This window comes from Mauremys reevesii, linkage group 12 (genome assembly GCF_016161935.1).
Source record: "Mauremys reevesii isolate NIE-2019 linkage group 12, ASM1616193v1, whole genome shotgun sequence".
NCBI lineage: Eukaryota > Metazoa > Chordata > Testudines > Geoemydidae > Mauremys > Mauremys reevesii.
In genome coordinates, this window is record NC_052634.1 from 3491135 (window position 1) to 3509107 (window position 17973).

At 43.1% G+C, this 17973-nt stretch overlaps 1 long non-coding RNA gene across 2 annotated transcripts in view; it reads left to right on the forward strand.

The window, feature by feature from the left end:
- The window catches only part of LOC120375570, a 61171-nt gene that overhangs the window by 14243 nt on the left and 28955 nt on the right, over positions 1 to 17973 (forward strand). For both annotated transcript variants that reach the window (XR_005586639.1, XR_005586640.1), the window contains exon 2: positions 14502 to 14809. This is a non-coding gene — a long non-coding RNA (uncharacterized LOC120375570). The remainder of the gene's footprint in view (positions 1 to 14501; positions 14810 to 17973) is intronic.

The following is a 17973-nucleotide window of genomic DNA, read 5'->3' on the forward strand; positions in this document are numbered from 1 at the left end:
TCCTAAGTGGTTTCAATGGTAGACTTACACTGTTGCACTGCATGCTTCTAACCAGTCAATTGAGTTTCTTGCAGAAAGATAGTGAGCATTTGCTGGTCTTGGTCAGAACCAGTGCCCAACTTCAGGATTAACAAATGACAATGCACTTAACATTGGCCTCCAGTTTGTAGTGTGTGGTATCTCTTGCTTAAAGAGAAAGTATGGTGTAGCAGCCATGTTTGTTTGAATAAACTGTGTTGTGTCTCCAGCCTTTTTAACAGCCTCATTAAGCACTTCTAAAATTGGCTTTGACAATGACTGGCTTATAAGGCTTTCTGCATGTCAATGCAGTCCAGAGGATTGGTGTTTTGCAGCCTTTCCACATAGTTTGTCAGTATTGACTTTGCTGATCGGTCTGGCAAACCAACCTCCTCCACTTTTACTATATAAATCCAGGGTATGCTCACATCTTGAATATCGTGTGCAGTTCTGGTTGCCCCATCTCAAAAAAGATATAGTGGAGTTGGAAAAGGTTCAGAGAAGGGCAACTAAAATGATTAGGGGTATGGAACAGCTTCTATATGAGGAGAGATTAAAAAGACTGGGACTTTTCAGATCGGAAAAGAGAGGACCAAGATGGGATGTGATACAGGTCTATAAAATCTTGACTGATGTGGAGAAAGTGAATAAACTCCTTCACATAACACAAGAACTAGGGGTCACCCAATGATATTAATAGGAAGCAGGTTTAAAACAAACAAAATGAAGTATTTCTTCACACAATACACAGTCAACCTGTGGAAATTTTTGCTAGGGGATGTTGTAAAGGCCAAGACTATAACAGGGTTCAAAAAAGGAGCTAGATAAGTTCATGGAGGGTATGTCCATCAGTGGCTATTAGCCAGGATGGCAGGGATGCAACACCATGCTCTGAGAGCCTCTGCTTGCCAGAAGCTGGGAGTGGATGACGAGGGATGGATCACTCAATAATTGCCCTGTTTTGTTAATTTCCTTTGAAGCACCTGGCATTGGCCACGGTCGGAAGACAGGGTACTTGGCTAGATGGACCATTGGTCTGACCCAATATGGCTGCTCTTATGTAAAAAATTAATTATAATATAAAAAAAAATATTTAGGACAGAAACTCCCCAAGATGATAACCTCTTGAGATAGCAACAATGACCTTGGCATATAATGCGTTTAAAATATCTTGGCCTATTAGAAAATGTATATTTATATACTTTTCTCAGTCACAAATCTAGCATTTGGGAGCAAAGTCACTAAAATGTAGTCCAACAAACAAATGTTCCTTTAATGTGCACCTACCTTCTCCCTTTACCGCACCCCATTCATAGTTGCTGGCCTTGGTCGGTGAAGACCCGGAGTTCAGAGATGCTTTCACATGAGTACATGTCCCACCGTGCGGGGGGAAGGGAAGGCACCTTGCTCGTTCCTCCAGCTGCTCGCTGCTCACTCTGCCTGCTCACTGTGGCTGCTGTTGTTTGTCGTGCCACCATTCACTCCACCACTCCATTGCCAATGGCGCTGCGCCGTCACCTTCTGCTGCCACCTGCCACTGTGACCCCTGCGAGTCAGTCTCTTGAGGTTCCACCCAGCACTCAGCGATTTCATCTCTCAGTGGGGGAACCTCACAGCGAGTGCAGGCTGGGCTGTCTTTTCCACAGAAAAGCTGTCCTGCAGCAGGTCTAAGACCTGATTGTTAGTGATTTCAGCTCTAGTGACCACTTAAAACAAAACAAAAAGACACTCTATGGAGCCTAATAAGCTCTATCTTTAAATAGGTGAGAGGGACAAGTCAAATAGTGCCTGTGACTCTTAGGCACAACCCACACCCCCAAGCAAAACCCCTGTCCATTTGGATCTGCCATCCAAACCCCTTGCTCAGTGAGTGCAGTTCAGTTGAGGGTGACCAGTGCTTAATTTGTAATGAAGGAGGTGCCAGGGCTCAAGCAAGTTTTTTACTTTCATAACTGATGTGGCAAGCCCAGGGCTAGGAACTGCCGAGCCTGGAGGTGCCCGGGCTCAGCTCTGGCAAAAATTAAGCATTGAGGGTGACCTCCCTCAGTCAGGACAGGCTAAGAACAGTTCTGCTGCCCTTTACTCAGACAATAAGGATAACAACGTTTCATGACCCCCACATTCAGTACTAAAAGGATTTGTAACCCAACACCAGCCGAAAATGGTCACTTGGGCAACACAGTTCTGTCTGCTGAATATCTAGGCAGAGTAAGTGAGTTCATGTAAATACAGTCTGGTCCTGAAGCCTTTCCCTCCACCTCTGGCTCATCACTAGTTGTCAGGGGAGAGCTCATTCACACCTTGCTTACAAATCATAATTTGAAATTATTACCTAGGCCAACATTGCCTAAACGAATGTGCCAACATTGTCAGAAAAAACAACAGCTGGGTGAAGAAGCTATTCTTTGTTCATACTTTTCAAACTTCTTATACTTTTTCATGTACAAGTATTTTATCATATACTGTATATGCTTTTAAAGTGTGCATTAATGTTTCAATTTCCATTCAAATTTCCAGCCAATGACTAAACTGGCAACTCATGACGATTTAACTAGTTGACCAATGGGGCAGGGGATGTAGGGGAAATTCGGGGTGTGTGTGTGTAGGGAAATCCCTGCTATAATGAGAGGTCTGAGAGGCATTACACATAGTGCTGCTAATAGATCCACCTGCAAGAGGAAGTTTAAAATGCCAAGTAATTGAGCCAGAGTGACACATCGATTCAGTGTCCTTGATTATGTATTGACCATTCCTGCCAAAGGCAGCTCTCAGGATAACAGTGCAGCTCTGTGGCAGTGACATAAATTGGCTGCAGAGTTGTCATGCAACCATGCCCTGGTGGCTTATGCTAATGAGATGAAGTAAGTACTCTTATTAGTACCTGGGTAACTCTTTGAAGCCCATGATAACTATAATGGATGGCTGTAAACTCTGCAGCGAGCTAACATGCCAATACACCAATAACCCTATCCAGCGCCAAATCCTCCTGGTATGTGACGCTGCAGGTGAAAGTGTATAATGCTGGGGCCTGAGCCAAAAAGCCCTTTGGAGACAATGGCAAGTCTCCCATTGGCTTCACTGGGTTTTGGATCAGGTATTTAATGACAATACCAGCAGCCTAGGCCTTTGATAGTGCACATCAGGTCACCGGGAAATGACATGAGTTCCCAGTGCTACTTCTAAAAGTGGACCTAGTGCAACTCTCTTTAGTTGCTCTGTCAACTTATACTTCTTCCTCGTTTTTGTTTAGATTCTATTGATTGAGCCGTTGCAAATAAATGGCTCTTAGCTGAGCTCTTGTATAGTTTGTTCATGGAAATGGCTTAGAACCCCATCTCCAAGGACTGAAAAAGACTTGTGCTGTTTTCAGAAGAATAATGTAATTCCTCATATTTTATTAACAATAATAACCACAAGGTTCTAGCCATTAATACATCCACACAGAGGGTTTTTTTCCTGACTTTCCAATTATTTTAGCTTCTTGTTCAGCCCTGACAGAAACTACATTTTAGCACAGTTAGTTTGTTCAGTACAGAACAAGCCTCCCAGTGCATCAAACACTAGTACAGACACAATAAAGAACACACAAGCATTATTCTAAATGGCCATATCCTCCCATGAAACTATATAAGCTTGGCAGTGGTTTTGATTAGCTACTTGCATTTTGCCACAATTCTCTGAGCCCAGATAAATCCTGAGCACCCAGCTTTGGTCGTATTAAAAATTATAGAAAATATTCAAGAGATTTACTCTCCATAAAAATTGTGCTGCTGTTATGCCAAGTTGTTGTATTCTTCTGTCTTTTCCTTGAATGGGTGATAAAACTGATTGACTCTGCAGCTTCAGATGACTTCACAGAATATTAGTTGGGGTGGTATTGATCTTTTCCCACCTTGTCTGTACGGAAGACACCTGATGACTTTAAGTTACGAACTTTGAGTTAAATTATGAACCTTTTAGCTTTGCATTAGAAGAAGGATCTGAAACCTGATTTCCTACATCAAACCACATTAGTTGTGTTGTTATTTTCTAAAAACACATTTCAGAGAAATAACTCCAATCTGTGTCACATTTTATAGAGCAAAATAATTGAATGGCGGCTGTTTGTAATTTTAGCAATCTCTTAACCTTAATCATATTTAATGGCTTTTCTCTTCAGGCTAACAGGAGCAAAAAAAATATATTTCAGATCCATTATATTACGGCACTACAGTAATGCACTCCAGTCTCTGGCAGGCACTGTAAATTCCTGCTTTCTGAATTGTTGGTTCAGGACAATCATTCAGCAGGGAATTACTTTCCCATCTATGAAATAAATGAGATGTTAAACTAGTTTTCTGCTTCCTGTGGTACAAATGTGGCAGTGTGCAAACCCATGGAAGGCAAAAACAAGTGCCTAGCTCCCATTATGTCAATAGAAAAAGTTGAAAGGAACCCAGCATGAGTCGATCAATGAAAATATCAGGGCTAAATAAATAAATAAATTGGACAAAAAGGAACCAGGCTTGCAAATGGGTCCTTCCAAGGATGAGCTCGGAGGTGGCACTCAGTGTAATGCCCATGCTTTGGTATCAGACAAAGAGGAGCGAGCACAAAGACATTGAGCCCCCAAAGTTGACTTCTCACTGCTTGCACCCCAGGATCACGCAGGGCATCAGCTTCTGTCTACAGCAGCAGGATTGGCCTGTATCTTCTGCTGAGCATCTGGCCCTGCTTGTCATAGGGGGGTCTTACAACTACTAGTGTCCACGTGTTCTGAGCCCAAAACTCTGAGCACATTTGGATAATCCCATGGTGAAAACACTCAGGACGTGTCCATGCTAGGGACTACACCGTTGCTACCAGCGGTGAAGCTGTACTGGTGCTGAATCCTCCTTTTCCTAGTGTAGACAGCCCCCCGCCTCCCTCTGCAGTCTTGGGTAAATCTCTGAACTGCTCTTGCTCAGCTGTAAGATGGAGACAATAATACTTTGCCTACCTCATGAAGGGTGGGTTTCCAAAGAGCCTGTATCCCTGTGCCCAGAATGAAGTCAGTGGAGCTGTGTGTGGAGCAGAGACCCAACTGTTTGTAAAGCTCTTAGATGCTGCTCTGGCTAAATGCTAAGCCTTATTTTTTTATTGATTTTATTTTAAAATTTGAAGCTGGTGTTTTGAGCTTTGGAAGCGAGACCCAAAGATTCAGTGCAGAAGGCTAAGGCTCGGTCTACACACACGCGTTAGGCAGGCATAACTCCATCAGTCAAGGATACGGAAAAACTCACACCCTGACTGACATAGTGGTGCCAACAAAAGACCCATTGTTGACACAGCCACAAAAAGGGCTTCTGTTGATGTAGCCAATGTTGTTCAGGGAGGAGTCATTGCTACACCAAAAGAAAAGCCCCTTCTGTCGATATAGGCTGTCTCTACACTGGGGGCTATACTAGCATAGGCTCTGCAGTGCAGACATTGCCTAAGGCTCTGATTCAGGAAAGCCTCTCTGTTCAAGAAGTGCTTGAACACAAACTTAACGCTACATCAATGGGAATTAATGCTAGGTCAGTGGGAGTTAAGTAATTGACTAACATTAAGCATGTGCTCAAATGTTTTCCTGAAAGATGGAGCTGCCAGGCAAAGAAAAGTAGAGCTGGGTTTGAAGTGTGAAGTCGAGTGCCAAACTGGAATCCAAATGTTCCCAGCATGGCTGGGTTTGGGGCTGGGCGGATGTATCAGACAAATCTTTATATAGTGGGTTCAGCATATCTTGGAGATGTAGGCGCTTGAGCTGTTTTTCTGAAATTGCCTCTCTCCTCTGCGTTTTAGTGGTGATATATCATACTGGGTTGATGGAGGGAATTTTTTGTTTGTTTGCCTGGTTTCCAGATTGCTGGCAGAGTTTGATGCATTTCTGCATCGTTACTAATTAGAATTACAATTGCCTTTAGAATTGAAATGTGTTTCATGGATGAATTTACAGAACTTCTTACCGAGGTGTGATTATTGCCCAGTTGTTGTGAGACCGTTCCATCCCAAGATGTCATATGGAGCAGCCAGCGTGTCTGCAAATTATGAAATCACAAGTGTTTGAAAATAACTGGCTCCCCTGGGCAACAGTGATTCGTGGAATTGGCCAGGTGGCTATAAATAGCTTGTGGTTTATATCTGTGTAAGTTGTGCATGGCTGTGGAAAGTGAGGACTCTAATAAGATAATAGAGTAGAGAATGGATTTTTGAATGAGACGTTCAATGCTGGATCCACGTGGACCACTGCACTTAACTTAAGAGAGGTGGATTCAAACTGATTCATCACACAAATCACAGGAGCTTGTTGGTCTCACCTGTTGTCTCATGAATTTCTGACTGCCACTCAATTTAGCCAGCTGGTGCACTGTTAGCTGTCCCTCCTTGGAATGTGGACTCTTGATAAGGGTAGAGTGATGCTGCAGATCAACACTAAGGAGACAGTTTTGGGAAGGACAGAGGATGGTGGGGTCAGGTTTGAGATGCACTGTCAAAACCTTGGGGGGCACGCTTGCACAATGGCCACTTGCAGTATGTGTCAGCGACCGCGGGTCTCGAATCCTGGTCCACGGGGTTCTTAGGAGTCAGTAAGTTTTGACTTGCCACCCCGCGACTTGCTAACAGGCACTAAAACGAGAAGCTCAACTCCGACAGAGGACAACAGTCCCGGGATCTGATTGGTGGAACTCTGGCAGTCCTGATTGGTTCCCTGCTTCTATTTAAACCAAGTGCAGGAAGAGGAAGTTGTCCATGCAACAGAGCTTCCCTTACTTAGGACTGCTTCCCTTGTGCTACCTGCTCCTACGGCCTGCCTCTGATTTCCTGGTATCCTGACCCTGCCTGCCTCCTGACTCTGTTTGTCTTCTGGCCTGTCTTGGACTCTGATCTCCTGGTATGTGGCCTGCTTGGCTCCCGACTCCCGCTCTGACCGCTTGGTGAAAGCGCCAATGTCCCAGTCGTGACAGTGTGATTGCTCTATCTCTGACATTCACGAGCACCAAACTTTCCAGTTAATGCAACCAGTACTGATAACCACGATCCTGACATAGTGCTCATGGGATGCTGAGGATAGTTTGTGTGATAACATTCTTACCTGCAAATGGAGCTGGTTGAAATTTTTTTTGAAATGATTTCACCCACCCACACAAAAACACTGCGCCCACCCAACCAGCCAGGCTTTTTCATCAAAACAGATGGGGGGAGTGAGGGGGAAAGGGGTTCACTGAAAACCCAATTTTTCCCACAGTTTTTGGGGACTGCAACCCCATATTTCTTCCAGTTTTTGACAATCAAACACCCAAAAATTTCAACCAGAAAATGAAAAAAATCATTTGGGGGCAGATATTTTTCAGTTTTTGGTTGCTGAAAACTGTAAAATGTTTGATTTGGGGGTTTGTTCATCTGTTCTTGTTTTTTGATGAAAAAACATTTGAAGAAAAAATTTAAGAAAATTTTGTTTTATATACTTTTTTTATAAGAACAAAACACATTTCCTCTCTGTACACACCCCCACACCCACACCACCCTTCCCTGGGGCAGTTTGCTAATAAGAGGCATGGAAGGAAAGCATCAGCAGTCCCAAGAGGATGGGTGGACTTTACACTTGTACCCTGCCGAGAGGAGAATTTCTGAAACAGCTGAGAACAGGATCTTCTGAGCACAACCAAGGTGTGGACATGTTTCTTCTGAGGCTACTGCAGCCCGTTATAGATGTGTGGCTTCCCACTGCCTGGAAGTCCATTGTCAGAGCCAATGCGAGGATGGAATAAGGAATTTAACTGCATGGCTCCTATCTGTGGACCATATTCTGCCACTTTAGGTCACACGGACTAGTACCTTACTCCTTGAGCACTCCCACTGAAATCCAGGAGGGAATAAGGTACTACTCAGTATGAGTAAGGATGCCTGGTCTGGCCCCATGAGAGTTCTGTGGCTAAATTCCCACTTGCTGCATTGAAACACTTGCCCATGGTGCTAATGTAAAACGCGTTAGCATCATTAAAATGATCTGGATCCCAGGGTAGCAAATACAAAGGCAAGAAGGTGATTAATTGTATGTGTGGGTGTACAGGATCTCCTCTCTTCACACCTTCCCCTGGGAAAAATGATATTTCCCACTGATTTTTTATAAAGCTATGATGGAAATAATTGTGTTCCAGTGGACTATACGTGACAATATACATTATATTTAAGAGATGGCAAAGCAGAGGAGGGAGTGAAAGCTATTTCTCTGAATTTCCCGGCTTCTTTCAGTTTGTCGGCATATTAATGCTGCTTTAACACAGTCTTTTATATTCCATTTCTACAGAGATTTTTTTTAAATGATGACATTAAAAGGGAAATAATGTCCCAGCTACCCTACCCCCACCCCTCAAGCCCTGGCTCTCATCACACAGAGCTGCTAAGGGGTTCTTTGATATAATACACAGTAATGGCTCCTGAATCAATCCATACCACAAAGTCAATAAGCAGATCTGACACAATACATCATATTCAGCTGTGGTGTGGAGCTCTGACGAGGACAATAAAGATGCAATCTAGGGAATGGAATCCATAGGAAGAAATAAAATAAGTGGGGAAAGTTACGGCTCCTCTTTAGGGGACTGATTTTTTTTTTCATATGCCATTTACTTGGGAGTTTAAACTTATTGAAAGAGGGGGAAAATGTGTGAATTCGGTGCTTGTGGATGGTGGGAGATTGTCATGGGTGTTGAGAAATGGTTTGCATTTGCACTAAGAAACCTTTGCACTGCTCTGGTGGGTGGCCTCAGAGGATAGTGCCCCTTTGCTCTACTACAAATGGTGTAAAGGAGCCATTGTGCAAATGAGAATAAGGCCCTGGGTGTCCTCTCTCCATCCACAGTCTGAGGCAGAAGGTGGGCAGGCTTCCTCCATCTCAGTAGGTGTTTAGGCCCCATCCTGAAGCTGACAGAGTTGGGGGTGAACTCGCTCACCTGCTTCCTTCTGTTGATGTCCTGGTTGCAGGGAGGTGTGTGTTAGCTACACGAAGCCATCTTTCCCTTGAAAAGGGCAGCATATTCAGGTCTCTGTCAAGTGCTTATCTTGTCCCCGCTACTGCAGTATCTGAGTAACTCATAATCTTCAATGTGTTTATCCTCACAACACCTTTGGGAGGTAGGGAAGTGCTATTATCTCCATTTTACAGATGGGGAACTGGGGCACAGAGAGGCTAAGTGACTTCCCCGAGGTCACCACAAGAAGTCTGTGGCAGGGCAGAGAATCAAACCCAGGAATCCTGAGTCCCAGGATAATGCCTTGACCACTGGGTTTCAAGATTTATTGTGAAAGTGTGTAAGATAAAGATAATCAAATTATTTCCCTGTTCTGATTCCCATGTCCCAACAAGGCATCTCAACCTTGATGAGAATGGGCTTACATCATGGTGAGCTGTGTGTCCCTGGGATATTCAGTCTCTGACCACAGTGGTTAGACAGCTTGCGTGGGAGAGGGGTGTCAGTTGGTATCACTTGCCTGTCGGGTATTTGAATGAGAGCCACTGAATATTTCAGCTGGGTCACCCATCTCTTTTCTTCTATTTTAAAAATTACAAAAAGGAGAGCAAGGGAGAGAGAGAAGATAGCAATCCCTAGGGAGGTCTTACGAGACCCATCGGCTTAGAGTTACCCAAGGAGTTGTTTAGCTAAGTCACTCCTGCCAACTCCCAAGGACATGGCTGAAATCTCCTGCATACAATGCTTTGAAAATATTCTTAGGTGTGAATTATTAGTCTCCTGGTTTTGGCTAGAGTGTGACTAGAAAAAGAGGGGACCTTCTCAAAACAGAGACACAATTGTTTTGTTTTGTCTGAAAATTGTCAAACCAGGAAACTAATCTTGTGTTGTTGTTTTTTTTAAAGAACTGTTTGATAAATGGCAAGTACTAAATATTTTGAAAAATAATTCATTTGTTTTTAAATTTGGGGGTTTTTTCATATAAAAGAAAATCAGAATTTTTTAAGGTATTGATTTTTTTTCCCTTTTAAAAAAGAAACAAAAAACTTTTCTCTTTTCTCAGGGGAAAAATGGAGGGGGGGAGAGGAGGAAAAGAAAAATGAAGGAAAGGAGGAAACAAAAACCAATTTTTTAAATTTTTATTTTTTGAGGTCTTTAGCCAAAGAAGAGAAGATTTTGAAAAGAGAATTCATGACCATGTTCAATTTTGAATAAAAGGCCATTTTTCACTGACACCCCCTTCCCACTCCCCATTTTTTTGACAAAAACAGAGACATTTTCCATTGAAAAACATTTTAATTGACAACTTTTGACCAGCTTTAATCATGAACAATGCAGAGCAGGGACGGTTTATCTCTCTGGCTGTGTAGTGTCCAGCACAAAAGGGCCTGATCTGGGCTGCGAACTGCAAATGCTACTGGAATGTCATAATAAATTATAATAATGGTGTCTAACAGATCCTGGAAAAAAATCTAGGTGGGGCCAGATTCTTAAGTGCAAGGCATCCACAATCTGAGCCAGATATTCAGAAGTGCTCAGCACCCAACATGTACCCCACATCCTCTGCTCTTATGAAACTCTGGCCACCTATTTCAATGCCTAAGTGGGAGTCGGGCTCTCTTGGAAAATCTGGGTTGGAAATCCTGGCCCCACTGAAACACTCATTGACTTCAGTGGAGCTAGAATTTCACCTCTGGCCTTCAGTGCAGAGAGTTGGGTAGCTTATGCTAAATGCAACAGATGTAAATGAAGCTCTTGATGTGAGCAAAGCCAAGTGGGTGACTTGTGCGGGATGTTTGAAAGAGAAACATGGAGCAAATAAAAGTATAAAGAGTGTAGCAGGAATGAGGCTAGATGGTATAAACGTCCCTGGAAGTGAACTATTTAGTCATTCCAACAGGACTCCAGTGGGCATCCAGATGAGTCGGAGACAGGCCAGGGTTGGGAAACCAGCCAACACATGCAACTGCCCACCCCCCAGCCAGCTGCTGCCCCCCCTCTCCCTCCGTCCTCCTCTCCCATCGACTCCTTAATGTGCAGTGGTGGCTGACGCTTTGCTGAGGGAAAGTGATAATTGCCTTTTTATTCATTTTGATAGCATCGTGAAACATTAAAATCTGATTTGGTTGGTCATATGGGAGCATCACTCATCGGTGACTCGGTGTGTGAGTGAGTGCGTGTGAGTTTCCCCCACTGCCGGCAGAAGGCATTATTAAAGAAACTAATCATTTTAAAAAATAAATAAGTACAAATAACCTAGTTATCTGGTGAGCCTTAATGGCCTTATTTTTCCATTCTCTGGCATAATGAGAACAGTCTGGGCTGCTTGAATCTGCCTCTCTGAGAACCTAATTGTTTTTAAATGTCTTTGCTAACCACTTCACATACAGCCCATGAATCTATTTTCGGGTAACTGAGAGCCACACTTCTGAGCTCCTTTTTATGATGACACATTTGTACGTTAATTAAAACCACGCTTAGGAAGATGCAATCTTTCAGCCTTTAACATGAGACTGTTTGCTGTGCCGGAGAAGGGTCCGAATGCTGGCTTTCTAGCTGCAGCAGCAGAAGGGACTGGCAATGCAGATTATCCTGGGCTCCTAACAAGGGGAATGGTCCCAAACAAATGTCAAGACATTTGTTTCTTACTCTAATGTAGCTACCCTTTATTTTGAAGCAGTCTTTTGGGGTTAGGCACTTCCAGCCACTGTATGCACCATTGCAATTTGTTCTCCTTCTAGGTCATTCCTTTATGATGATGATGACAGAGAAGGTTACTTCATTTAATGGTGTCCCCGATGGGCTGCAGAGGCTCTTGAATGCTGACATTATTTTCAGAAATGTCTCTTCTTTCCTAGGAGGCAGCCCCGGTAAAGCTACGCTGCCTCGGAACTTTGAAGAGAATAAGGAAAGGAGACTGGGGGAATTAAATCAGATTTTAATCAGCTCTAATTGAGTTATGTAAAACAGAATGAACACAGACGTTAAGGATGGGAAGAACTAAAGATGTAGCCCATTCCCCTTGACACTACAAGATTATTTCCCTGGAGTCTGCTCTTGAAGACTTCGTCCAGACTAGCTTTGTGACTCAAATGACCGTCACTTCTAACTGGAGCTGGGGAGAAAATGAGGGTGTTTTCTATGGCAATTGCCAAGTTTACGGTGGAAACCCGAAATATGAAGTATTTTGACTCTGAAATTGCCTCATGGGAACTGTAGTTTGGGAGCCTCAAGCTTTCCTTCTCCTCTATAGGTCAGACTGCATGGTTGGAGTCCATTTCCCAGGATGCACCATGGTCTCCCTTTGTGGTGAGGGGAGGAGGTGTATCATGGATGTGGCATGGCTGTGAGATATGTAATCTGACCAGGGAGCATGAGACACCGTGGTGGTATTTCAGAATAAAAATATTTTGGTTATCAGCTGAAATAATTTGGTTTTTGGCATTCTGTTTTCTGGTGGCAAAGTTGAAATTTTCTGTGTAATAACACGTGCTTTGTGAAAAATTACATTCAGACAAAAATCCAGTTTTCCACCGAAAAATAGTTTTGACAGAAAAATTTTCAACCAAGCCCTACTTCTAACGCTTCTCTTGGGAGATTTAATCTACAGCCTCCTAGATCTCCACATCAGGAAATGTTTCTGGATAGTCAGTTAAATGCTCCTACTTCACTTAATTTCTGACCATCAATCTTGGTTGTTTCCCTTGTATCTCTTCGAATAATGCCTCCTCTTCTTAATGTTTACACCCCCTGAAACATTGTACATCATTATCCAGTCCCTTCCACCTTGCCAATCCTTAGCCAAGCTTTATAGATTTACTCCTCCCATCAGTCAACCCTTCTGGCCTCTTAATCACTTTTGCTGTTGTCTGAATCCCTTCCAATTTATCAAGACATTTCTGGAATTCTTATTGCTGCAGCAGGAGTTGGGAAATAGAGTCAGGCTGCTGGCCCATGAGATGGACATGGGATAAAGATCAGGCATATTGTTTGTCATGCACTTGCTAGGGAAGAAGAGCCATACCTATCCCCTTGCCAGCCAGCTGGCTGAGCAGATGCTTCTCCCAAGTGATTGCCTGGCTGGTGTAAAATGGGAAGCTGGTGACAATGGCAACTGGGAGAGGTGTGTGGAGAGCTGTAGGCTGAGACTGCAGTCCTGCAATGTTAGAGAAACTAGCTGTATTGTAAGAACACCTGCCCTGAGGCTGTGGAACCCAGCTGGCTTCTGCAGCCTGAAAGGTGAGCAAATGAGAGAGACACAGATGTTACCCACAAAGAGAGGGATGGAAAAACATAGTAAAAGTGGAAGCCAGCTCTAAGTGCCAATCTCCAGCTTTTCAGCTCCACAACGGAGAATCTAAGGGAAGAATGTATTTATTGCTTAGATGGTTGGACTAGAAAATGGCCTTGCCACAGTGAGTGCTTGAGAGAGTCAGGAGGGTCAGGTCATTGAGGTAAATACACTGGGCTATTCAGAAAACAATTAGAGGCCATAGATGTTGGGAGAGGTTTTGAGAGAGGAGCCTTGGTAACCTGTACAGTCTATTCTTTTTCCCAGGCTTTCAAGTGTTTCTCTGTCTTTGTGGATGCTGCAGAAAATTGATATACAAAATGTTGTCCCAGAAAGAATATGCACTGTTCACTGGAAGCAACAATAGCTTTCCTAGGATGACTAAGAAAACCTAGCAGGCCAAACTGGCTCAGACTTACGGATAGTTTTAACAGAGGAAAATTGGGGTGAGGTTGGACTGATGAATGCTCCTGGAAGTATAAATGTAGAACTGGGTTAAAAAAAGAATCAGATAAATTCATGGAGGGTAGGTCCATCAATGGCTTTTAGCCAAGCTGATCAGAGATGCAACCCCATGCTCCTGGTGTCCCTAAACCTCTGACTGCCAGAAGCTGGGATTGGATGAGGGGATGGATCACTCGATAATTGTTCTATCCAGAATCATTTGGCATTGCCCACTTTCAGAGACAGGATACTGGGCTAGATGAACCATTGCTCTGACCCAGTATGGCTGTTCTTATGTTTAATCAGAGCCGTGTGCAGAGGTAGGACAAACACCTAAACATCCAACCTCATTTGCCCAACTCCCATTCCTCTCCATAAAGGCTGTCCCACAGTGACATTCTGCAGTACAACATTGTGATCTTTCTCCAAGTCACTTACCAGGATTGTCTGGGTACATGGCACTTAATCATTTCCAGTGCAGGGGCCTCAGGCATAGGTGCATCTCAGTCCCTCCTTGTAAAATTTAACAGTTTAATCTCCTGAGGGTTGTAATACTCGGTTCTAATTTCAATTGTTGGGTTGAGTGTGTGGGAGCTGGGTGGCATTGGTGGTCTGTGATACACAGAAAGTCAGATGAGATAATCTGGTGGCCTTAAACTCTATGATTATCTGTCTTCTTACATGATGCCCATCACCGCAGTATCTGGGCGCCTCCCAAAATTATAAAGTATGGATATAAAGATATGTTTCTCTCTCTTTCTTGTTTTTCTTTGCAGTCATCCAGGACTACTTTTCTTTGTCATCTTTGGGAGTGAGTTCCAGAGTCATGGGCTGATTGCTGAAAATCTTCTGTCTCCTGTACTCAGAAGCCTCACACCTGAGGACAGCTGTTCCATTATTCCACAAGAACTTAGCTGTTGTGGAAAGTCATGCTCATGCAGGGTGAAGCAGTTCCCTGGGGTAACTTGATATAGAGGCATTTGAAGATGAAGTCTAACACCATCCATGAGGAGCCACGGCAGAGATCAGAACACAGACAAGGTGATTGGCTGCTATGTTGTGAACCGACCAGCGCTTGCTAAAGGTCAGTGTTCCATACCTAGATACAGTAAGATGTTTTTAAATAGCCATGTTTTATTGCAGGGCTTAAAATACCCTCTGGTTACTAGAGCTGGTCAGGAAACTGTTTCCCTGTCCTGTGAGAGTTTTTGAGAGTTCAATTTTTTCCCATTTGAAATTGGCACAAAAAGTCAAAATCTAAAAAATTTTCATGAACCAAGTTTAGTTTTGATATTGACCCTTTAAAACTTTTTTTACTAAAATTAAATTAAATTTAATGAATAGTTGTTTTGATACCCCCAAAATAACTTTTTTATTTAAAAAAAATGTTGAGATTTCTCATTTTGACAATTTTGAAACTTTTTTTCCCCCATAACTTTTTTTGCAATGGGAAATTCATCGAAACCAACCCTTTCCTGGGAAGTTTCAGTTTTGACAAATTAACATTTTCCAATTAAAATAATTTTAGATTAAAATAAATTCCTGAGCAGCTCTATTAATTACTCTAGGGAGCTGCACCAGGAAGTGGAAAAACAAATGTTGTCTACTAGCTACAAATGCAGTTATTTCAAAACATGGTTGGTTAAATCCTGACCCATCTGAACTCCACGTCTGAGAACTTATTGTCTTCAGTAAGGTCAGGATTTCAACTGGTGGAATGAAAATAAATTACTCACCTTGCTTTAAACACCTGTGGGTTTTATATACAGTATCCTGGGTAACTCTTCCCATTAACACCCAGGATAAGTAGAAGGTACCAGGCATTCAGGCCTGTTTCCCAAAAAAATCTCTGCTGAGGGGATTGAATCAAATGTAATTTCATAGGTATTCAGAACACGAAGGAGAGAATAACTCAGCTCTTCTCTGGAATCCAGAGGAGGACACAAATTGGGAAGCAGGAAAAGACATTTAAGTCTGTGGTGTGGATTTTCTAAGTTGGATCCTCAGTTGGTGTAGCTCCACTGGCTTCCACAGAACTATGCTGTGCCAATGAAGCTACGCTGATTTACACCAGCTGAGAATCTGGCTCTCTGCTGCAGCTCACTCCCACAGCATATGGTGAGATCTACGGTAGCAAAGTGCATTCTGCTGTGATGATCCGGAACACTGATGTCTGAAGTGCTACTTGCAGCAGGCAGCAAACAGATGTTTTCAAGGAGGCATGGGCTGAGGAATGCTTTCTATTTCTCATCCTCATCCTCTCCCAGCCATGGAAGAATGGGCAGTTGTTTGAACAGCTCTGGCAACTGTCTGTCCCCATTTAAACGCCACTGATATATTCTTTAATAAAATTTAGGCTATGTTTTCCCCTGATAAATTAAACGAAGTCTGGAGTCTGTTATGAGCTTGAACCTTGGGCTGGATTTAAGCTCAAGCAGCATGAAAATATCACATTTTCCAATCTCTACAGTGAAATATTTTTCCCTGAGAAGCCGAAACACTAACTGTATCTTTCAGCACAATTTTGATTCAATTGCCCCCTCTGTGAGATGAAGTTAATGCACAGGGATGTAAGTCAGGCACGACTTCCCAAGAGCTTACTTTTAAGCAGCCCATTATACATTAACCTGTACGACAATATGTTTTAAAGAGAACCTTGTTCATCACCTCAGAAAAGTCAAATTAACATAATTTCTGGAAAAGAACAATGGGGAGAAAAATGTTAGTCATTGTTGATTGAACAGGTAAGTTTCAGTTGCATGATCTGTTGAATATTCATACTATATTGTTTTTGACATTTAAGAACTCAATTATCAGTTGACTAATCAGTCTTTTACAGTACGTTATTTTTGTGATGGAAAATGAAGCACCGATAAGCCCCAAAGGGAATACTATTCAGATAGAGGTTTTTTTTAAACACTTTTTTTTCTCATTAAATGGATGAATTTAGCACTGGTACCAGCAAGTGACTAACAGCCTTGTAGTAGAGTGGGCAGCTTTTAGCAAGCCTCCCCACCGTCCTCCCCAAAGCACCTTGTTCCTAGATTAAAAGACTCTGGATATTCAGGTCATGACTAACTCTGTGCTGGTTTTGTAATGCGGGCAGCTATATTGTGGGGAGTGTGACAGGTTGGACCGCCTTCCGGGGTGCCACCTGATGTGCTGGGGTCCCACTAAGCCCAGCTGTCCCACCAGGCTGGGTTCCCCTTCCTCTGTGCTGCTGTGACAGGCTCTCAAGCCCCCTTCCAGCACACACACACAGGCAGGGATGCACCCAGTGGTAGACTCACACAGAGTCTGCAATCAGCTCTGTGTGGGAGGACTCAGCTCAGGGAATTGCCCGTCATTCCTGTGCACACACCCTCTGGAGTGTAACCCCAAAATTATATTGTCTTGCACTGTATAGAGATCTGTGCTGCGTAAGTTCATGAAATTCGCCCCCTCCCTCAATGTGGAGGAAGATATGCATGGCTTTTTGCTCCCCACCCCCAGTTATGAATTGCACAAACTGGGGTTTAGAGTAAACAAAAAACAAGCGTATTAACTACAAAAGGTAAATGTTAAGTGATGATAAGTGGTAGGAAACAGATCAAAGCAGATTACCTTAGTAAATAAACAAAAACAGCAAACTGAGCTTAACACTCTAGCTAGGTAGGATATAAATTAGCAATTTCTCACCCTGAGTGATAAACTGGCTGGCAGACTCTTAAGGCACAAGTTGCCTTGACTTTCCCAGGTTTTCATACACAGGCTAAAGATCCTTCTAGCCTGGGACCATCACTTCCCACAGTTCAGTCCTTGCCCCTCAGGTGTTTTCAGGTGTGGTGTTGCAGGGAGGTATCATTGTTCCCAGCTCTTTTGCTGTGATCTGGGTCAAACGGTTCCTATTGTGTAGTGCTATCTCTGAGAGTTTCCTATTGTACACAGTTCCCAGGGTAATCCTTGTGCTTGTGTGCATTTCCTCAATAAGCCATTCACATTGTTTGGCCTTTTTACTGTTGTACCTGAAAGGCTGCTGCTTGTGGAGGTTTTCAACCTCATGACATGTTTCAGTAACACACACATAGCCAAACTTCATAACTTCGCACATGACGATAGCATATGCAATCCAACGAGATATGACTGTCTAGCAGATCAAGACTTTTAGAATGACACCTCACAAGGCATACTTTGTATAAGGCACATCCTAATTATGTGACAGTGGTGAATATGGGATGTCAGGGAGTTGTGGCAGATGCTCACAATATG